This window comes from Schistocerca nitens, chromosome 3 (assembly GCF_023898315.1).
Source record: "Schistocerca nitens isolate TAMUIC-IGC-003100 chromosome 3, iqSchNite1.1, whole genome shotgun sequence".
Classification (NCBI taxonomy): domain Eukaryota; kingdom Metazoa; phylum Arthropoda; class Insecta; order Orthoptera; family Acrididae; genus Schistocerca; species Schistocerca nitens.
In genome coordinates, this window is record NC_064616.1 from 804,754,112 (window position 1) to 804,777,982 (window position 23,871).

A 23,871-nucleotide genomic window follows, 5' to 3' on the forward strand; every position below is an offset into this window, starting at 1 on the left:
GCTTAGCTTGCGGAAGGGCGGGCACTGTTTCACGCTTCTTCGGGTACTAAAGGGACATCAGGAGAATGGAACAGGAATTATATTAACAATGCATCTTCTCATTGCTCCAGATTTTCACCACGAAAGTTTTCGAAAATGATACCAGACTACAATTTTGCAAGGAAAGACTTCAATAACATTAGGTGTCCGCTGAATTGTGTACATTAGGAACAGTTTAACCTAACACAGGTATCCTTGTCGCCGCGTGTAAAACCAATGTGCACCACAACTTTGTGCACACAGTGAATGACAAAGGATACAGGAGTGGGGGAGGGGCGTGTCAAATTAGCCAGGCAGACTACCTAGAAAGGGCAATAGATGGATCAGCTGCAAGGATGAGATGAATGCATAATTTTGGATCACACCAATTGTGAAGTTATTACAAACGGAGAACATGTTGAGTACTGAAATGACAGGGAACGATTCGAGATTTCCTGGGAGAGAAGTCGCGGCCAGACCAATTTTCAAATACCAGTAAGATCTTCTGCTCAGATTTTCCGTAGCTTTCCTAAAGAACTACAAGTGATTGTCCCAATAGTTCCTCCGAAATTACCACCTCGCGGATTCATTCTGTATTTCTAACTGTTTAAAGTAAAGGTAAAATGTAAAGTGCCCCTTTCTCACCCGATCGACCGCCTGTCATTCTCTGCCAGTGACGTCATCGAATGCGGTTCGCTCGCTTATCTGGCAAGCATTCCTTGCGCTGCACGTGTGCATGTTTAACATCGAAATGTTATTCCTGCTGAACCTCTCAATGTGGTGTTACGACTGCCTGACTTGCAGGATTATCCTCAGGTGATAAGCAGATGCTTTTGTCCTCGAGTTGCTGCGGGGAAAAATGTCTCGCAGCGGTATTGGCCACAGGTGACGCGAGGGTGAACTGTCCTCAAGCTGCCAGCGTCATCGGGGTACTTCACCTTGCGTTCGCCACTAGTCGGTCGAGCAGCTGCTCAGTTGGCCTGACGAGGATGAGTGCACCCCGTACCAAGAAAAATCCTTGGCAGTAGCGGGAATGAAACCCCGGACCCCGCATGGCACTATGTCGCGCTGACATCACAGCTAAGAAGGCGGCGGACAGCTCTTTAAAGTAGAGTCTTTAAAATTCGGTGCCGAAGTGAAATAACTACAGCCCCTATGTCTTTCGGAGAGTCCATTGGCAGTAAACAGATTTAGATACTGTATCTCATTACTGTGCGACCGCTAAGGTCGCGGGTTCGAATCCTGCCTCGGGCATGGATGTGTGTGATGTCCTTAGGTTAGTTAGAGCCCTATAGGGCTCAGAGCCATTTTATAGTGATGCAGAGAAGCTTCAGGAAGTCGTGGCTGAGACTATCACCCGGCAGTTCTGTCTGGCAGCCACACATTTGAGAAAAAAGACATTGACCAGTTGAATCATTGCCACCACGCGCCCTGCAACATATCGCTTCGCTTTTAAATGCAATTCGTTGTGGCCTATCGTACAGCCAGCGGTGATGTACAGTTTAATTCTGGATGTCAGCCCACACACCACGTCGTCCCTGTGTAGTGTGAGTTCAGTACTGAGCTACGATCTGGTGTCGTATTCCACTTACGATCGTCGTGTTTGATATGCCTTTTCCTGGAGTCCATCATCACGCTTCTCAGACCAAACCAGTGCGCTCTCACCTCGTGACTTGGCAGTTTCTGCCCGATTCGTAAATGTCGTGCATAGTGAAGAAGACACCAGGTATCTTAGTGGTCAGCAACAAAATTAGCGTGTTCAGCGGCATTCGAGGTGTCTTCCGTAGCGTTGAAAGGCTCAGAATACGCTAATACGACCTCTACCGCACGCTGCGCATGTTTCGAGCAGTTGTCCTGGAACGAAATAATGTTACAGCTTGATTTTCCGTCTACGTATCTCATCGAAGACGGAGCACTTGCCCAGCTCAATCGTATCGAAGGAAGGAACTGACCGTCGTCAGGTACAGGACCTGTAGTAAGGTACACCACATGACTCTAAGCCACGATGGCCGCACACGATTTAAAGTTTTGAAGTTAGCTTACGAATTTCGTAAGTCTAACGTGGAAAATATGCGCGAAATAGTGGAAAAGATGAACAGTGTAAACTTACCAAATACTCCAAGAAAAGCGTTTTTAACGTTTTAGCACCAGCATGCGTTCTTTTCTCTATCGTTTTTGTACATATCACTTCACTCAAGAGGCACATTCGCATACACGTATTTATAAGCACTTCACAGGTGTTTTTGTACACGGTGTGGTCAAAGATGGATTTTTCATAGTGCTAAAGATATAATTATTAAACAGTTGACACATACAGGAAACAACTAACATATGCAGAAAATAACTTTAGAATAGTTATTTAAAATTACTGAAATAGCTGTGGCTTGCGAATCTGTTTGTTCATTTAACATCAATTCTGTTTTTTTTTTATTTTTTTTATTTTGTGGAGGTATATCTCCAGTTGTTATAATAGATTTAGGATCTTACCATTGGCTTCATTATGCAAGATTACCAAATTGTTTTTTAGATTATAGATGACATGGTTCGTTTCCAACATATGTTGTGCAATGACTGATTTTTCAAAGTGGTTAGGCCAGTTGGCATGTACATGTTCTTCAAAACGGGTTTTGAAGTTTCTGCCTGTTTTCGCTACATAGTAGGCAGGACAACTGCGGCATGATACTTTGTACAGTCCACTGTTGTATGTTTGCGTGTGTGATTTTACACAGCGCGACTGCTACGGTCGCAGGTTCGAATCCTGCCTCGGGCATGGATGTGTGTGATGTCCTTAGGTTGGTTAGGTTTAAGTAGTTCTAAGTTCTAGGGGACTGATGACCTCAGATGTTAAGTACCATAGTGCTCAGAGCCATTTGAACCATTTGATTTTACACAGTGGACTGTACAAAGTATCATGCCCCAGTTGTCTTGCCTACTATGTAGGGAAAACAGACAGAAACTTCAAAACTCGTTTTCAAGAACATGAAAATGCTTCCAGGCTCAACCACTTTCAAAAATCAGTCATTGCACAATATATGTTGGAAACGAAACATGTCATCAACAATCTAGAAAACAATTTGGTAGTATTGCATAATGGAGCCAATGGTAAGATCCTAAATCTGTTAGAACAACTGGAGATTTACCTCCACAAAATAAAAAAACCAGAATCAGTGTTAAATGAACAAACAGATTTCTCAAGCCACAGCTATTTCAGTAATTTTAAAGAATTAGTCTAAAGTTATTTCCTGCATATGTCAATTGTTTCCTGTATATGTCAACTGTTTAATAATTATATCTTTAGCACTATGAAAAATTCATCTTTGACCACACGATGTACAAAAGCATCTGTGAAGTGTTTACAAACATGTTTATGCGAATGTGCTTCTTGAATGAAGTGATATGTATGAAAACGATGGAGAAAAGAACGCATTCTGGTGCTAAAACGTTAAAAACGCTTTTCTGGGATTTTTTGGTAAGTTTACACTGTTCATCTTTTCCACTATTTCGCACATGTTTTCCACGTTTTACTTACTTTTTCTTTTTGTATACACTTTCTTTATACACTTTCTTTATCTATACACTTTTACATGTGCTTCGTTTGTTGGCTGTAGAACGTTCAGGCGATACTCAATTACTCTCCAGGCCTTTGCGTGCATTTCTTCTGTCACCGCTCCAACAGTATCTCGTATTCGTCCTGTAAGAATTTGCTAACGTAACCCACAAAAGAGTCAGGAGAGATTATATCCGGTGGCTGTGACATCGGACCGCCTCTGCCGATCTGTCTGCTCGGGAAGGTTTCACCCGAGAACTGGCTGTGTATTATCTTGTTGAAACGCCACCCGTGGTAGATATTCCTGTAACGGGGATACAACGTAAAGTTCCGACATGTCCAGGTAAACTGTTCGCGTGCTGGTAGGCTCACTGAAAAAGAACGTTCCAGTAATTGTGTTGTGCATTAAGTCACAGCACACATTCACTTCGGGGCTGTCACTGTTGTACCACGATATGTCGGTTCTCCGATCCCCTAGATACGGACATTATGCTTGTTTACTTTCCCGGAGATGCGAAAAGTTGCTTCGTCGGAAAATAAAACTTCGTTAAGGCAGTCGTTGTCGGCATCGGTTCGTTCCAGTATGTTGTTGTTGTGGTCTTCAGTCCTGAGACTGGTTTGATGCAGCTCTCCAGTATAGTAAACTCAGTATGTCTGGGTCATCATCTGGCTGCAAATATTTCACGAGTTGCAATTTACATGCATGGAAAGGACACCGCTTGTATAAAATCTTGACCACAGTATTCTAAGGTACGCCGCTTCCTGTGGAAACACGACGCGTCGATTTCCGCGGACTGCGCTGAAATGCTGTACACGTGTGTACGGCATCTTCTCGCCTTGTCTCCAACACTGCCACTCTCTTTAAATATGCATGCTCTTCTTATTTGGCGGCTCTTGACTGTAGTCGCTTTGGAACTGTCGCCGAATTGCAATAGGCGACCGTGTTTGATGACACCACAAAACGCACTACTCTCTTTAAATATGCATGCTCTTCTTATTTGGCGGCTCTCGACTGTAGTCGCTTTGGAACTGTCGCCGAATTGCAATAGGCGACCGTGTTTGATGACACCACAAAACGCACTGTGCTTCCTCCTGCATAGATGCCATTGTGACAGCAGCACTCCGAAATTATTCTACCTGCATCGAGAGAGAGGAGAAAAGAAATTAGGGTCTGTCAGAGCACATGTAGAAGTGTATCCACAAAAACCTTGTGAGTTAACCTACACTTTGTAAATAGCCTGATGGGCATATGGAAATATTGCTCTAAAATGCTTCAAATGGCTCTGAGCACTATGGGACTCAACTGCTGAGGTCATTAGTCCCCTAGAACTTAGAACTAGTTAAACCTAACTAACCTAAGGACATCACAAACATCCATGCCCGAGGCAGGATTCGAACCTGCGACCGTAGCGGTCTTGCGGGGAAATATTGCCATAAAATTTTTATGAGTTAAGCTACCATTTGCAATAATCTTGCGTACTTGTGTCTAGCATACTTCCTTAGAAATAATTTCAGGGAAAGATTTTATGCCCACCCTGTAGTAACACAGTGCCCTTAATCATTTATTGTTGAACAGGAGTTAAGAACTTCTTTTCTACTGCCTTGCGAGACGGAACATACTTGTGAGGGAGGAAAGTTCAATCCGCAAAGTTACTGGAAACGCTATTATCCCCCTCAGTGCTATTTCACACTGCTCTGCTCGTTGAGAAAATCTGAAGCAAAATCATCCTTCACAAGGAAATTGGCCACAGCGTGATCTCTGTGTTCTGAAGTGTTCGCCTTTCTTCTTGTAAAGAGCTCGTTGCGCTCTAAATTATCTATTTAAACATATTCCAGTTTCATAGGTAGTCGCGAGATGGGTTCGAAACACGGAATCGGCCCCGAGATGTTTAACGAAGCTTGTGGCCACACTAAGTAAACGTCTGAGAAGACATACCTCAACGCTGAGTACTTCTTCCTGTCGAAAAGCAGAGTTCGGTGTCAGAATGCCCTGATTTCTCTTCTGTTTTGTTATCAGATATTGTTCTAATGTCTAAACCGACGAGATGAATGTCGTTCTGATTACCTTCGACCGATCCCTTGAGAGCGCTGCTTGGACGTGTGTCGTGTTTGAGCTGTCAACTTTGCGGTTGACGTTTCAGGTTGAAAATAGTCGATTACGTAAGGTAGCGCTGTACAACCAGCGATAGTTTTGACCGAGTTTTCTTTCACCAGATGTTTCTGATGAGGAGGATGGATAGATGTTTCCAGGTCCTCGACGTCATGACCTTTAGCTCCACACCGAAATGCTTACGAGGGTCGTTCAATAAGTAATGCAGCATATCTTTTTTCGCGGCCATTTCAATTGCAAAAATGCAGAATTTGTTGTGTAATATCTTGGAATATTACCACTTCAGTTTTATGAAGTTGCGATAGGTGGTGACGCTCTACGTAGCCTTCAAAATGGCGTCTGTAACGGAGATGCGTCCCAAATAGAGAGCTGTCATTGAGTTTCTTTTGGCAGAAAACCAGAGAATAGTAGACATTCGTAGGCGCTTCCAGAATGTCTACGGAGACCTGGAAATGAGAAAAAGCACGGTGAGTCGTTGGGTGAGGCGCCTGTCATCGTCGTAACAAGATCACGCAGAAATGTCCGATCTCGCGCGTGCCGGCCGGCCGCACACAATGTTGGAACGTGCGGACACTCTCATTCGAGGTGATCGACGGATCACAAACACCTCGCTGCACAACTGGACTTGTCTGTTGGTAGTGCCGACACACTCCTCCAGCAGTTAGTGTACTCAAAGGTGTGTGCCCGCTGGCTTCCTCACCACCTAGCAGAAGACCATAAACAGCAACGATTTTGGCTCAATGAAGGATGCATCTGCGGCAAGTAGTACGTGTATGATGCGGAGATCGTTGATGCAGCAAGACGTTGGTTACGACCAGTGGTACCATGGTGGTGGTGGTGGTGGTGGTTAGTGTTTAACGTCCCGTCGACAACGAGGTCATTAGAGACGGAGTGGTGCCATGCGGACATACAGGGCCTCCCAGTAAGGTGGCGTAAGGTCATCGTATTGAACGGATACAATGTTGAAAAACAGGATTTTGTAGCCAAAAGTACGGGAATAATATGATATATTGTAATCCTGAATAAAACAAATCTGCTTTCAAAAATATGTGTTGCATTAGTTATTGAACGCCCCTCGTAGAGACAAGCGTTATAAAAGGCGACGAAAATTTTAAAAAAGTAGAAAATAATAATGCTCTAAAGTCGCATGCACAAACGCCCTCATAAACGTGTTAAAAACTTTAGCTATGTCACATTTGAAAACTTTAGATAAAAGTAAAATAAATTTTTGGACAACATTGTTGTGGAGAGAAGCAACGATTGGTATGATTAATCAATAATTCAAGAACAGTCTTAATCGCATTTATTATTATTATAATACCGCCAACCGGTTTCAACCCAACGTAGGGGTCATCTTCTGGGCGTTTACACCATTGGTCGACTGCTGGTGGTGTCACTCCTGCCTACAGAATTGCAGGAAACTATGTGACACCATCAATGCTGTAAACGCCCAGAAGATGACCCCTACGTCGGGTTGAAACCGGTTGGCGGTATTATAACAATAATAAATGCGATTAAGACTGTTCTTGAATTATTGAAAAGTAAAATAGATTATGCTCGAAAGGAGAGATAAATACTGCGTCATATTTATTTAGCCGACTGATCACTGAACTGAGGATTCATGAACCAACCGCTCTTCGAAACACTAAAGCCTCGAGGCCACGAGTTGAGGCTGAATTTTGGACAAATCACAAAATTTTAAAACATATGCTACACTCGTTTCGTCAGATGAAATAAGACTACAGGCCCACACTTAAATTCCCTTCAGCCTTCGTGTAATAATGTAAAACGCACTCCTTTAAACTGTGTCGCATTGAAATTCATACTCGACGAACGTTATAAACAGGAGAAAGTCAACTATGGCTTACTGTCACTTGATTCGGGCGCAGCTTATTTTGCGTCTCTTCCAGCCGCACTTCCTCCCAATCGCTTACGGCTAGAAACAGAAAACGATAAAGCGAAACATGATCTGCGAAATCGGTGGCTTTTACGAACGGTTGCGAAATTTGGCATTTTCCCTGTTTCTGTGTAAAACTATCGCAGGGCGACAGCTTGTTAGTATTGATAACTGACAGTTAATGAATGCTGATTTAGATATTCACTTCTTTCTCGACGCTGAAAACCGTACATAATCTTAAAATGATAGCTGATTTACCGTATTAAGAGCTATGGCTTTAGATGTTACGTGAAACGAAAATACTTTGGAGATTTTCGCATTTATACTCACGTACTACAAAAAATATGCAATTTAATTGTGCATCGCATTAGAGATCTCCCAAAAATGCCTTCGTTTTGGTTCGACGTTTTGCACAAAAATATCAGGAAATCTGACGTTGCTGGACCTGTATTCCAAGTTAAAATCTAAGATTCCTTCATTATTGTGCGTAAATGAATTTTTAACGATTAAATGGCAAACTTCTGAGAAATAAGAAGGGTCGAATACTTTAGTCAGAGGCGAAGGAAACACCGAAACACGTTAGACTGGACCTTCAAATAAGGATAACTCAAATGGCCACAGATCCCCGGAAGTTGTTTTCACTGCTTAGGCTCTTGTTTCAAGCATAGGATGATGAACTCTCTGAATGCAAAGAATTATAAAGAGTCTGTTACATGGTCAGTTTCAGCCTTCATAATTAAGTCAAAAAGCAAGCAGGATATGTGGACATTGCGAAACGCCTGGTGCTGTGCTGAAGGCAGTGTATTTAGACGCTGGATAGCTGTTCCACACAACAGCGAAGTGTTGACGGATCGCCTCCATAATGTCTGAGAAGAGAACTTCTAAGTTTCGACAATGCTTTCTTTGGAAATATTTTTAACAGTTTATGGTAACAAAGTTATTTTTTCTTTAACTGGTGAGATTCAATGGGTTTAATGTAACAGATTTCTTTTTTAATCGAGTAAATAAATATGGTCTTCATGCCAATAAATGTAATTTAATTGATGGGTGTATTTTCATTTTTATCTTAACACTGAAACAAATAAGACTAGAATAACAGACATGTGGTACTTCAGAAATAAGCCACAAGAAATTGATATCAAAATCGGCAAAAAATAACTCAGAAATTGGCAGAAAATCACGCCAGAAATGGCAGAACATAATACCGAAATAGACCAAAAAAAGACTTAACTGCCCTTAAAAACAAAAGACCGTCTGTCTGACGAGCAAGGAAACGGCTCGCAAGGGAACGGCAGGTATTTCCGCAGTGTGTCCTTGGCTGCTGCGTCACCTTCCTCATTACACTTGCACCCGCCACAATATTACTTCCTTTTCCCGGCCATTAGGACAAGCGAGTCCTGGGTCATCTGACTCGTTTCTCTGGTTGTTACATTTGTGGAATCGTTTGGCAGACACTAAGGGAAGTGTCATGGATGAGAAAATTGTTTCCCATTCTTCAGTTTCTATCGGCGCAGTCGATGAGAAAATACAGAGTGCTTCAAAAATATCCATCCGATTTCACCAACCTTTTTCTACTACTACTTGGGGTGGGTGAATTTTAACTTATATGTATGACTGCAAAGTTTTTATTTTCAAAGAGCCATCCGATTTTACAAGGATATACATATACATGCATGCACATACAACTTTAGGGTACTTTATAAAATCACGTTTAGGATCAAACTTTCATAGACCATTCATAAATGTTACTGAACCCACGACAGACATCCAGACGACGATCAAACTCGTGCCACACTTTTGCGAGCTTGTCTGCGTCCATTGTTGTAGATGTTTGGCGCCGTAGTTGAGGCAGCGTTGTTGGAAGCGGAGGCACACTGAGTCTTTCACAAACCGTCAGATGAGGCGACGTTGGACGCGAGATTCGTACGCCCGTTACGGTGGGTGCAATGCAGTACTCTCAACGAAAATCACGCGGCACTTTTGTAATTGAACTGAACCTGCCGAAACAGAAAGCAAAAGTTTTTTTTGTAATCGCGACTCGGCGCACGTGGACTAAAGAACAAGCGAGAGGGATTACCGGCAATAACATCAACCAGCAACTTACAATGTAACAGGATACAGTCTTGTCAAATGGGGTGATTGGTTTATGAAACATTGTGCCCGTTGGACATCGAGATTCGGCCGCACAGTCGTGAATAATTTTGTCAAGAAAATTCCACCTTCTTTCAAGCGTCAATCGCTTTCGCGATCTACGTATACATACGTACTCTGCAAACCACTGTGAACTACATGGCTAGGCTACTTGGCATTGTACAACATATTAGGGTTTTCTCCCGTTCCAACCGCGATGGGGCCGGTAAGGAATGATTCATTTTACTAAGTTTTGAAGCTTCTCTTGATGTTTTTACCGTGTTTGCGATTTAAAAATGGGGTTGTTTTGAAAATCAGCCTTAAGCAAACACAATTTATTTTTGTATTTACCCAGACATGTTTCGACACCTATGTGTCATCTTCTGTGGGTCAAATTTATGTTTCTGTAAAATATAATGTCGAATTTATAATAATTTATCTATTGTAGGCCTAAGAATTACAATATGTGCGTTTTGCTTTGTTTTGTTTACACGCTCACCTTAAATTACATCGCCAGATAATCTGCATTATTATACATCGGTTTTTTGTGCCATTTTTCGTCGTTTTTTGACATGTCATTTGCAAACTAGCCACGAAGAAAATTATTGTGTATTTGTGAAGAACTGTTTCGTGGGTAGAGGTTCTTCACAAATCTGACATTATATTTTACAGAAATAAAAATTTGACCCACAGAAGATGACACATATGTGCCGAAACATGTCTGAGCAAATACAAAAATAAATTATGTTAGCATAAGACTGATTTTCAAAACAACCCAATTGTCAAGAATGATGCTTAAATGCTCCTGTGTGCGTTTTAATTAGTTTAATTTTGTCTTTGCTGCCACAACGGGACTGATATGTAGGGGGCTCAGTTACATTCCTAGGTTCTCCACTATTTTGGAAGTAGGCTTTAGGAGGATTGTTGTCACCTATCTAGTTCACGTTTTCAGCATTCCCGTAACCCTCTCGCGTAAGTAAAACAAATCTGTAATCATTCGTGTAACCATACGTTCAACGTCTTGCGTTAGTCCTATTTGGTGTGAGTGTCACACTCATGAGAAATGATCTAAAATGGGACGCACAAGTGCCTCCTTTGTAGACTGCCTGTTTTTCGTAATATCTCATACAGGCCTGCACTGTACCGAGTCAAGTCGTACGACATGAGCAGAATAACCAAGATGTGCGTCTGTGTAGCCCATCATTATGCATTGTAATAAAATTGGGATGATATGGGCTAAAAATTCGTACGTATGGTTTTCCATTATAAATAAAAAATGTGCGATCGAGACGGAATATTTAATAATCGCTAAAATGACGGTGCTTGGGTAAAATATAGGAAAGACTTCATTTAAAAAAAAAATCGTAAATTTTTTTGTAGAAGGCTACACATGTGGGAGAAGAAGACACAAATTAGAGTGTAAGATGACTTCTTCTGTGGCTTAGGGCTCAATTAAAGCCGGTGAGAAACGGTACTTGGTAAAGGGACTGTCACAACGACGACACTAGCTGCAATGTTCATCAACTGCTCCCAGGCAGAATGAAGCTGCAGTATATTACCCCAAGTAGGGGCACGATCCATTTGACAACGGAACGTGGGCCATACCTTCTCTGCCTGCGTAAAATCGGCAAAAGACGATGAGACAAATGAGAAAGTGGAGGAGCAATCCATTGGAAGTCGCCTCTAAACATTGATACTCTGTTCACAGATGTTCGCTTTGCATTAAGAAATCGTTATTTCAGGCCAACTATTAGTTCCAATGGAACTATCGAGATCGAGGAAGAAAACGGATTCAAGTAGCTAAAGCGTCAAGCACTTCTCAGGCTACCTCTGTTATTCAGGGTGATTCAAAAGTCGTGTCCCACAGGACAGTGTCTACATGTTCTTGTTGTTGTGGTCTTCAGTCCTGAGACTGGTTTGATGCAGCTCTCCATGCTACTCTATCCTGTGCAAGCTTCTTCATCTCCCAGTACCTACTGCAACCTACATCCTTCTGAATCTGCTTAGTGTATTGATCTCTTGGTCTCCCTCTACGATTTTTACTCTCCACGCTGCCCTCCAATGCTAAATTTGTAATCCCTTGATGCCTCAAAACATGTCCTACCAACCGATCCCTTCTTCTAGTCACGTTGTGCCACAAACTTCTCTTCTCCCCAATCCTATTCAATACCTCCTCATTAGTTACGTGATCTACCCACCTTATCTTCAGCATTCTTCTGTAGCACCACATTTCGAAAGCTTCTATTCTCTTCTTGTCCAAACTGGTTATCGTCCATATTTCACTTCCATACATTGCTACACTCCATACAAATACTTTCAGAAACGACTTCCTGACACTTAAATCTGTACTAGATGTTAACAAATTTCTCTTCTTCAGAAACGATTTCCTTGTCATTGCCAGTCTACATTTTATATCCTCCCTACTTCGACCATCATCAGTTATTTTACTCCCTAAATAGCAAAACTCCTTTACTACTTTAAGTGTCTCATTTCCTAATCTAATCCCCTCAGCATCACCCGATTTAATTTGACTACATTCCATTATCCTCGTTTTGCTTTTGTTGATGTTCATCTTATATCCTCCTTTCAAGACACTGTCCATTCCGTTCAACTGCTCTTTCACGTCCTTTGCTGTCTCTGACAGAATTACAATGTCATCGGCGAACCTCAAAGTTTTTAATTCTTCTCCATGAATTTTAATACCTACTCCGAATTTTTCTTTTGTTTCCTTTACTGCTTGCTCAATATACAGATTGAATAACATCGGGGAGAGGCTACAACCCTGTCTCACTCCTTTCCCAACCACTGCTTCCCTTTCATGTGCCTCGACTCTTATAACTGCCATCTGGTTTCGGTACAAATTGTAAATAGCCTTTCGCTCCCTGTATTTTACCCCTGCCACCTTCAGAATTTGAAAGAGAGTATTCCAGTTAACGTTGTCAAAAGCTTTCTCTAAGTCTACAAATGCTAGAAACGTAGGTTTGCCTTGCCTTAATCTTTCTTCTAAGATAAGTCGTAAGGTTAGTATTGGTGGTGCAATAGTCTTGGCCCGCAGGACGAAGCCGTATTCAGCGATACGACAGGAACGCTCATTCGAAGCAAAACCTCTAGTAAATTTGTGTTCTAAAATGCATACCATAAGGGCTGTGAGCACTTGTTCTTCTTCGCTACTGTGAAACACGTCTCTTCTACTGAACAAGCACACATCGCTCTTAAGGTTTGCGCTTTAGATTCCATGTTGACCAGGCAGATTTTTCTTGTTTTGGTCCATACTACTTCCCGCCAAAGTACGGAAAACGAAGAGTTTGCAGTAGAAGAGAATCGTTTCACAGTATCGCGATGAATAAGTGGTCACAGCTCTTAAGATACGCATTTTAGAACCCATGTTTATTAGGCATTTTTACTTAGAACAATCGTTCCTGTCACGTCCCTGAATAGGGCTTCGTCCTATGGTTCAAGACTATTGAATCATCAATGTAGACCTTGTCCTATGGAATATGACTTCTGAATCACCTTTATATTCACAGCATTGGTGTTTCTTGCGCCAGCATCTTCGTCTTAAATAGAATTAACGTTACCTTAACATACGGAACACATGTTTATCGCTTGTTTCAACTCCTCTTTATCCCTGTATTGGTGCCCGTAGTTTAATTGCTATTTTACAGGCTGTGACAAGACACTCCACCCGAAATATGTAAACAAGAGTAAATATATCTAGGGTCTGTTTTCTCTAAGCTGTAGCAGCCATTGTACCGAGTTTTCTTTTGTACGATAATAATTTCAACGCTTATAGCTGCCAAATTGAGACAAGCTGCCGCATTCTGTGGCATTATGAAGAGACTTTGAAGAGAACTTCTGCTGCTGTCCCGGCTGCCCTGCTGTATCTGTGTGCTTGAACCTGCTGTTGAAGCAGTCAGGCAACTTGCTCTTGAACCTATTCAGACTTTCTTAATGTGTACGACAGTCGAAAAACTCCATAGAGTTTTCATCAAATATATGGTGAATGTCTCCAACTGTTGGTGCAGCAATACGGTTGTTTGCTGAAAGCTGTCCTTCTAAACAAACCCCTCGCGATCTGTCTCTGCAAACATTAAAAAAATTACAAGAAACTGTAAGTGTGAGAATAAAATGCTTTAACGTAAAGGAACAACAACTGACGAGAGACATGCACAGTCCACATGTCACTACCAGGCCCCTTGACTGGGCAGTGGGAGCAGCCAAAGGAGAGTCCATCCTTCCACTTACTTGCGCCACAAGTACCCACTGTTGCTAGCAGATATGACGAACGCATTTCACTCGACATATGGCAATTCACGTGCCAGAAAAATGAAGCACGTTCCGACCATTCCGCACAAATAATTGTGGAGAAAATTAAAACAAGCAGATTACAGGGAAACACCGTCGACCCCTGAAGACGTGAAAAACCGTGTTACAGGGTGTGTACTACTGTAATTCGAGACAAATTCAGTGAGTAGTGTTGGCCATCGGGAACCGCTTTATACCAGGTATCCATGGCCATACTCATATTTTGCTTACATTTTGGTAGAGCTGGGCAAAGTTTTTGGAACCTCTTCTCCTGACGGCTGGGCAGTAGTTTTCAGCGCTGTTATCTTGGTTCTATTTGATCAAGGTTTTTTTTTAATATCTTGATTTTTGTTTTATTCTGATTCGTGGCACTGACTTTCGAAATTGCGAAGCAATCAGATTTTCCCAATATGCAGTACCGGTCATTTGAGAATCCACAGTGGCTGAGAGAAGTTGATAAACAACGACCTGGGTCCAACATGATGTGCGGACTTTTGAAGAACCGTGGTCCCAGTTTTATTAACGGGCTCTAAATTGGCACAAGTACCCACTGTTGCTAGCAGATATGACGAACGCATTTCACTCGACATATGGCAATTCACGTGCCAGAAAAATGAAGCACGTTCCGACCATTCCGCACAAATAATTGTGGAGAAAATTAAAACAAGCAGATTACAGGGAAACACCGTCGACCCCTGAAGACGTGAAAAACCGTGTTACAGGGTGTGTACTACTGTAATTCGAGACAAATTCAGTGAGTAGTGTTGGCCATCGGGAACCGCTTTATACCAGGTATCCATGGCCATACTCATCATTCTGATAACTTGACCTGACAGTCATATTAGTTTACATTCGGACCATGTCTCAGTTACATATATTGCTTACATTTTGGTAGAGCTGGGCAAAGTTTTTGGAACCTCTTCTCCTGACGGCTGGGCAGTAGTTTTCAGCGCTGTTATCTTGGTTCTATTTGATCAAGGTTTTTTTTTTAATATCTTGATTTTTGTTTTATTCTGATAGCAGTGTTATCATAAAAATGTCTTAGCATTTGTCTACGTACTACAACTGTCATGCTGTGGAAGCAGAAAGATGTATTTATATAGCCTGTTGCAAGCAACAAGGTTGGAGATGTCGGCAGCTTTCTCACTCTTTACATACTCTACTGCTTTCGTGAATGTCACGACGATCACAAATATTTTGCGTTCCACATGCATATAGTTCCCAAACAGCTGGACAATTTTTCATTCAAGACCTAATTGATTTATTCCCTTTCAAGTCACTGTTATTTGCGCCACTGTTACCTACTTTTTGATAAATACGTTGCGTAGTGGTGGACGAATTAAGTCACCACATTGTCGACGTGCGATTGTATTACGTATATTTCGGCTATAGGGTTGCTCAGTTATCATTATTCGAGTTACTACAGACAGCCTCGATAATGAGACTCTGTATCTGTCAGCTGTAAGGAAGCTCGGCATAAACTAACCGCACTCTGAGAAAGAGTCTCGGTCGCATGCTCGATGTTCATTCCGGCACCCAACGATAAGACGGTTTGCTCCTTCCGCCCGAATGGAGGGGTGACTGAGCACGGCGACTACAGCAAATCGTGTGCCGGAATTACGTACGCCAAGCAACGCCTGCAACCACAAATGTTCCAAATTCCACGGTTCCGTGGAGCGAAAAGCGAGTGCTTGCCTCATCAGCCCTGCCAGATGTACAGGGTGTTTCACTGTTCATGTTACACACTTCTAGAGGTGGAATACATGTTTCAGGTCTGTGGTTGCTAAGATTATAGAGTTTGGCAACTTTCAGAGGCGGTAGTATGGCCCAAAACAAAAAAGTCTAGTAAACATGAGCTCTAAAATGCATACCTTAAGAGCCATGAGCACTTGTTCAATAGGAGACGTGTTTCACAGTAGCGAAGATGAACAAGCGCTCACAGCTCCTCAGGTATGCATTTTCGAGCCCATGTTTACTACACATTTCTTCTTTCCTTGGTCCATACTACCACCTCTGAAAGTTGCAAACCCCACATTTTTAGCAGCAACAGTATGCTAAAGGACAACACACACAGCCATGCCCGAGGGAGGACTCGAACCTCCGACGGCGGGAGCCGCGCGGACCGTGACAAGGCGCCTTGACCATGCGGCTAGCCCGCGCAGCCTTGACCTTTTTATACATATATTTACAGGTGCCGGCGTCTGCAACTTTGACGCTCTATAGCGTCATTGGATGGCGTTTCCGGACGTGTGTTCCTACGATCTACAAAGTCCTCTCTGTATCTTGTAGAAGAGTGTAACATGAATTGTGAAACACCCTGCATACGACGACCGAGGTGGACTTGAGTCAGTCTCTGACAGCAGTGCCATAATATCTCAGGCGCGGTGAGCGCCATGTCAGCTCCGGAAGACAAGGCACGTCTTTCAAATGAGAAGCTGCTTCGACATTTCAAATTGTATTCAAATGGTTCTGAGCACTATGGGACTTAACATCTGTGGTCATCAGTCCCCTAGAACTTAGAACTACTTAAACCTAACTAACCTAAGGACATCACACACATCCATGCCCGAGGCAGGATTCGAACCTGCGACCGTAGCAGTCGCACGGTTCCGGACTGCGCGCCTAGAACCTCGAGACCACCGCGGCCGGCTCAAATTGTATTATTACGGTAAAGCATCGCGAAACTGACCTCAGTGTCTCATTGACGGCCACTACTCCTAGACGGTCAGAGAATGATCTTCATCAATACTGTGCGAATCCCTGTGAAGTGCGTGGTAGCATGTACTTTTTATTATAGCATATACAGGGTGAAACAGAATAACGGGAATGTTTGAAATGAGCAGTGGCATCGATGGGCAGGTGGCAGCACTGCGGGTTCGTGACAGTTAGCGAGTAAACAGCCTGCCGTTTCAGTAATCATGGATCAATGGAACGGACAACAGCGTTCGTTAGCCATAAAAATGTTTTATAAAAACAGTGATAGTTTTCTAGTGGCGCTGAGGGAGTTTCGACGTTTTTATAATTTAGTACGTCATGATGCCGCTCCGTCGAAAGACGCGATCAAATGTTGGATTAATAACTTTGAAGAGACTGGATCTGCCCTCAAGAAGAAACGAACAGGACGACCAAAAAGTGTGCGTTCTCCAGCGAACATTGATGTAGTACGCGATTCTGTCTTACGGAACCCACGGCGTTCAATTCGTAAGCAAGCAGCAGTGGTTGGAATGTCCTGGGACAGTCTTCCCAGAATTCTTTATCTTGATTTAAAATTTCATCCGTACATACTACAGATGGTGTAACAATTGAAGGACAACGTTTACCGGTTACGATTAGGAGTCTGTCAACAAACGATAACAAAAATAAACAGTGACTATGGATTTCTAAACAAGTTGCAGATGTCAGATGAGGCACATTTTCATCTCACAGGTTATGTCAATAGACAGAACTACCGTTACTGGGCAAACACAAATCCTAATGACATTAATGATCGCCTTTTACGCGCTAGTAAAGTGACAGTATGGTGTGGTGTTTCATCACATGGCATTATCGGACCGTATTTCTTCGCAGATGATCAGGGAAACACAATAACTGTCAGTGCCGATCGTTACGTGAAGATGTTACGAACTTTCGTTACACCCGCATTGAACAACTTTCCAAACGTTCAAGAAGCGTGGTTTCAACAGGACGGAGCGACATCACACACTGCACTCCGATCAGTGGCATATGTGCGAAAATTGTTTGGCAACCGTGTGGTCTCACGGTCCCCTAGATCGCCAGATTTATCCGTCTGTGATTTTTTCTTGTGGGGCTACCTCAAGAGCAAAGGCTACACGACTCGACCAAGAACCCTGGATTAGTTTAAACAGAGAATTCGGGATGCAATTCACATATCCCAGCTGAGGTGTTGAAGCGGTCAATGATGAATCTCAACAGCAGATTTCACGAATGTATCCGTACAGGAGGACGCCATCTGAAGGACGTAATTTTTAAGAAATGATGGAACACTGCTGATACGCCCCTGTGGGAGCTGTTACTTGCTAACTCTGTAAATACTGGCTAAATAACTGACAGCTAGAGGACAAATAAATAAAATAAAATAAAAACTCGATGTCTACGATCTTTACGGGCTTGGTACGTAGAGGGCTGAAGAAATTTCGCAGTTTCTGCCCTGCGAAACATTGTTGTCAAAGTTTTTTAGTCAGATTATCGCGAGTTATGTGGCTTTCCTCGTCGAATACCCGTCAGTTGCGATCTTTCGATATTTCTGTTACACTCTCTCACGTGTCAGACAAACCACTGACCATTCACTCTGCTCGTCTATGTACAGACTTGACGTGCTCTCTTACTTCGACTTGACGTGACATAAACTGAGGTGACAATAGTCATGAGACAGAGATATGTACATATACAGATGGCGGTAGTATTGCGTACACAACGTATAAGAGAGTAGTGCATTGACGGAGCTGTCATTTGTACTGAGGCGATTCATGTGAAAAGGCTTCCGACGTGATTATGGCCTCGCGACGAGAATTAACAGGCTCTGAGCGCGGATGGTATTTGGAGCTAGATGCATGGGACATTCCATTTCGGAAATCGTTAGGAAATTCAATATACTACGCATTTGCGTGGAGTTATCGTGCTAAAAGACAAGCAACACTGCGAGAAATGACCGCGGAAATCAATGTGGGCCTACGACGAAGGTACCCGTTAGGACAGTGCGGCGAAATTTGGCATTAATGGGCTATGGCAGCAGACGACCGACACTAGTGCCTTTGCTAACAACACGATATTATCCGCAGTGTCCCTTCAGGGCTCGCGACCATATCTGTTGCATTCTAGGCGAATGGAAAACGTGGCCAGGTCATATGAGTTCCCATAAGAGCTGATGGTAGGGTTCGTGTTTGGAGCACACCCCGCGAGGCCTGTCCAAGTTGTCAACAATGCTCTGTGCAAGCTGGTGGTGGATCCATAATGGCGTCGGCTGTGTTTACATGGAATGGACTGGGTCCAACTGAATCGATCATTGATTGGAAATGGTCATGTTCGGCTACTTGGAGACAATTTGCAGCCGTTCGTGGACTTCATGTTCCCAAACGACGATAGAATTTTTATGGATGACAATGCGCCATGTACTCGGCCACAATTGATCCCGACTGATTTGAAGAAAATTCGGGCCAATTCGAGCGAATGATCTGGTCACCAAGATCGCCCAACACGAATCTCATCGAACATTTATGGGACATAATCTGTGTGTCAGTTCACTCGCGCAGTTATGGACAGCTAGAAAACAGGAAGGGCAAATATTTCTGCATGGAACTTGGAACAATTTGAAGGGTTCGTGCCACGTAGAGCTACTACACTGCGCCAGGAAAAACGATTCTGACACGATATTAGAAGGTATTCCGTGACTTTTGTCACCTCAGTGTAAGTCCCATACACTCGAATACGGGCCGGCATGAAATCCCTTTTGTAGACGGATTGTAGCTCCGGGTGTCCTACCAGTGAATCGGAAGCTGACATTTGCTTTATCTGCAACTCAGTCTACGTGATCGCACCATTTGATATGACTATATCCAAATACATTGCCTTACAGAAAAGGCGAAGCTCTCAGAAGGGGCTACGTCGGCAATTGCTGCGCAAACACTGTCTCCACGTACGCGTACAGCATAATTACTCAAACATTTGGGGTTACACTCGTCTTTTATGAGACGTTCCCAAGGAGGAAGGGGGGGGGGGGGAATCGCTGGGGCGAACCCCACAATAACTCTGGGTTCGGTGTGGGGCAGCGGTGAGGTGGGTGGATTGCTGTGGCCTGTTGTGGGGTTGTGAACCACCGAGGGATATGGTGGGACGAAGCCTCTCCGTCGTTTCCAGGTCGCCGGTTCAGTACACGATACACACACCCAGAAGGGGAGGGGAAAACGAATTGAAACTCCACATGTGTTTACAAAATCGATTCAAATTTACAAAGAACTAAATGGCTCTGAGCACTATCGGACTTAACCTCTGAGGTCATCAATCCCCTAGAACTTGGAACTACTTAAACCTAACTAACCTAAGGACATCACACACATCCATGCCCGAGGCAGGATTCGAACCTACGACCGTAGCGGTCGCGCGGTTCCAGACTGTAGCGCCTAGAACCGCTCGTCCACCCCGGCCGGCCTTACAAAGAACTTATTAGTATGAATCCATTTACCAATAAGACCTTGCATACACCCCCCTCCCCCCCTCCCGCCAACCCCACCCCCACCCTACCCCTCTGTCATTTATGCTTGTACCGATTCTGTTGGGAAGTGCGTTTATAAAAGCGTATAAAAGCGTTGTATCATCTCCAGAGCAAGCCGGTCCACATCTGTTGTAACTGGTCGTGGTGCGTGCTAGCTGGTCACACACGTCCTACGGGACAGAAGTGGGGACCTCGCTGGCCAGGGCAGTACCTCAGCATCAGACAGTTCATACAGACTAGCACTGTCCTGTTAAAAATGGCACCACGATTCCGCCGCACGAGAGGAACGCAGGATGTCTGTGACGTACCGCTGTGCAGTCAGAGGTCCCTCAACCAGTACCAGTCGTGACCTGAGGTCATACTCCATGGCTCCCCCGTACCACGACTCGAGGATTAACACGGCTGTCCTCTGCAAAACATTGCAAGAATGGGATCTCCCCCAAAGTCGGCACCATACACGTCGACAATTGTCATCCGGGGTAGTGCAGAACCGCGTGGTCAGACGTGGCCGCGCGGAACTTCGTTGACGAACGTGCCTAAACTCATGTTGCCAAGATCGGGCCACTTTTATATGAGGACTCCCCACAAATCTGGCTACTGCACGATTCGACCATTTCCCCAGCTGGGGACACACACTGAGGCCCCTGTCAAATTCTGTCACGTCCTGATAACGCTATCTCATATGAGTACCGTACGTGGTAACTCTGTGTCCTTCACAGTGACCACTCAACATCTGATGCTATTCACATCTCTTACACACACTAAATACGAACGATACTAATGCACTCTGGTGGCCATTCTAGCTGTCACAGAGAATTGCGAGTCTAATCATTTACATACCCGCTGATGGTGTGTATGTGAATGGTAAGAAGTTACACTGAAATCCGGACATATCTTCTGAGTGCTCCATTCTTTCCTGTCACGCAGTGTTTCTTTTTATCTCATAGCGTTTCGTAGTTGTGCTTCTTAACGCTGTAATCGGAGGATCGTACACTTTTTGTGTCATGAAGTTCACAACTTTCCACTACTCTTCATTAATAATTATTTGCACCTTGATGATATTTTGTCAAGGTTCAACTGGATATTAGTGCATTTTTATCCGACAGAATTTTCTCATTGAGTACTGCATAATCTTTTTACGTCCTGAATACTATCCGCTAAGGCATTAATGTGTAAAACGAATAACAACGGACCTATTTCAGTCGGTTGGGTCTTATCGGATGTTACTTCAGCGTCTGTAAATGACCCTCCATTCAGGTTAATAAACTGCGCCCTGTCTGTCACAGAATTTTCTATTAAGTCGCAAACCTGGTATATCTTACTGTTTGCATTTCATACGTACGGAGGGACGTCACATGTACCGTTGCGCTGAGATTCAAGTACAGTGTGACAGATTGACGTAATGAAAGTATTACTTATTGCTTCTCATTTCTGTGTGTTTATTTTAGTTTATACTGTGTTCATTTATACTGTATTCATTTGTTATAATTATACTTAATTATTAATTACAGGATGCTGTTACTATTAAAGTTAGTTGGTTTTGTCGCCCATAGGTCATTTATACAATGGTATTTGACATGTCATTCCAAGCCAGTGAGACCAACAGCTGAAAAGGTAATCAATTCGTACAAACAGCGATATTAGCTGCCAGCAAGGCAAAGGTGCAGTAGAGACTCAGTACTCTTCCTGATCAATATCGATTATATCGTTTAGTTCTGTCAACCGTTAAATTCAATTGCAAAAACATCGTATGAACTGGGCCATGAGAGTCACACATTAAAAGGTCATAAAGAACTCGTTCCACGAGAATCAAAAGTGAAAAAATTACGCATTAACTGGAAACAACTGTGGTGTGCGCACACTTTACTGTAAAGAGGGCCGTTCCACACTGAACTTACAGCAATTTACGCGATGCCGGCGTGGTTCACTCGTGAATTGAAGCAAATGCAAAATCGTAACTATCCAGAAACCTCCGTGGCTTCCACGTGCGACCGTGGTCATCAAAAAAAACCCTGAACTACTGTAATTAATGTGAGCTGCACTCGGCAATGTACTCTGTTCATCATAAAAATAAACCTGATGTAAACAAACACAAACGCGATGATTGTTCAGAAGCCGTAGCACACGTACTCTTGGAAGTAGGTCCTACTTATGTATTAGATATTTTATTACTAAAAGTTACGTTAAATGAAACTTCAAGATATTCAGATCTGTTAACAGCCATCAACGTTTTTCTCAATCACGCTTTAGCTAAGTAGCTTTTATTTCAAAAATCATGTACAGCCACAGCCTCTGCACTGTTGTACTCTTACGACTGTCGCGCTGTTAATACGCAATATGAAAATGGCTGGGCTGCTGCTTCCTGTTCCGCAGTGAAACACGCGTGTGGAACACGGTTAAAAAGTACCGAGAAATAGGAACTTCTTAACGTTTTCCATAAATTTAGAGAGATAATAAGCTTTGAAGTTTTCGGAGAGACTGTATTAGATACAATTTACATAGGAGTACATATTGAATGCATAGCAGAATCAGGACAGTAAGAGATAAATAATTTATTGCAGGTTATGGTTCGCTGGTTCAAGTCTCCCCCGAGTCATTTTTTTCTCGTTCAGTTTGAAATACCTACATCTCCTAATTGTAAAATTCATCACCTTTTTTATGGATAATGCACGTCTTTTTGTTTCTAATTAAATATTTCAGGCGAAATTCTTGTTTTCATTTCAAATATAAATTCTCAACTGTCGATATTTTCTGAAACACTTAATAAAGATTCGTTAAATAAGAAAATATAACAATTTAATTTTTGAGGCAAAAATGAAAAACTAAATACTCTTTATTTGGACTATATCCATTGTTTTATATCACAGATGTATATAAGTGTCGTAGAAACATGAGAAACAACCATTTCACAGCATCGAGCACAGCATACAAATATTCTATTTTTATATATTCCACTGTACCGTTACAATATGGACCCAACAGAACAGATCTGGAGCCAGTTTAAGGGATTTGACCCGAGAAATAACAAACTGTTAAGCTTCCAGACGTACTGGAACTAACGCACGCAGCTTTTTCACATGTCACTGCCGAACGGCACGTCATAAAAGGAGAAAATGCGGCGCCGGGTTGGCTTAGTGGATTTTGTAGTTGATCGACTCGTTATCAACGCAGCAGATGACAGTTCCAGATCTGAAATGTATTTCTCGGATTCGGATAAGGAAGAAGTTGGGTTGATTTGGGGGAAGAAACCAAACAGCGAGGTCATCGGTCTCGGGAAGGATGGGGAAGGAAGTCGGCCGTGCCCTGTCAGAGGAACCACGCCGGCATTTGCCTGAAGCGATTTAGGGAAATCACGGAAGACCTAAGTCAGGATGGCCAGACGCGAAATTGAACTGTCGTCCTCCCGAAACCCCTGCGCCACCACGCTCGGTTGGCTAAGAGAGTAATAGACGACTGGCTGTAATCAATACCTTCAGTGGCTTTAGTATTCAACAACACTGTGAAATCCCTGCAGTGTGCTTTTGCATCACACATAGCTCGCTCAGAAAAATTGCCCCTTGTTGAAGTTAGGAATTTTCATGACTCTTGTTTGTAATTAGAATACTGTGTTAGGTGAGAACGAGAGCATTTTATGC

General features: G+C 43.0%; 1 protein-coding gene across 2 annotated transcripts in view; it reads left to right on the plus strand.

Annotated features, from left to right (window-relative positions):
* LOC126248829 (zinc finger protein rotund-like) overlaps positions 1-23,871 on the plus strand; it is a 910,415-nt gene that overhangs the window by 865,997 nt on the left and 20,547 nt on the right. The gene's annotated exons all lie outside the window — the stretch shown is intronic.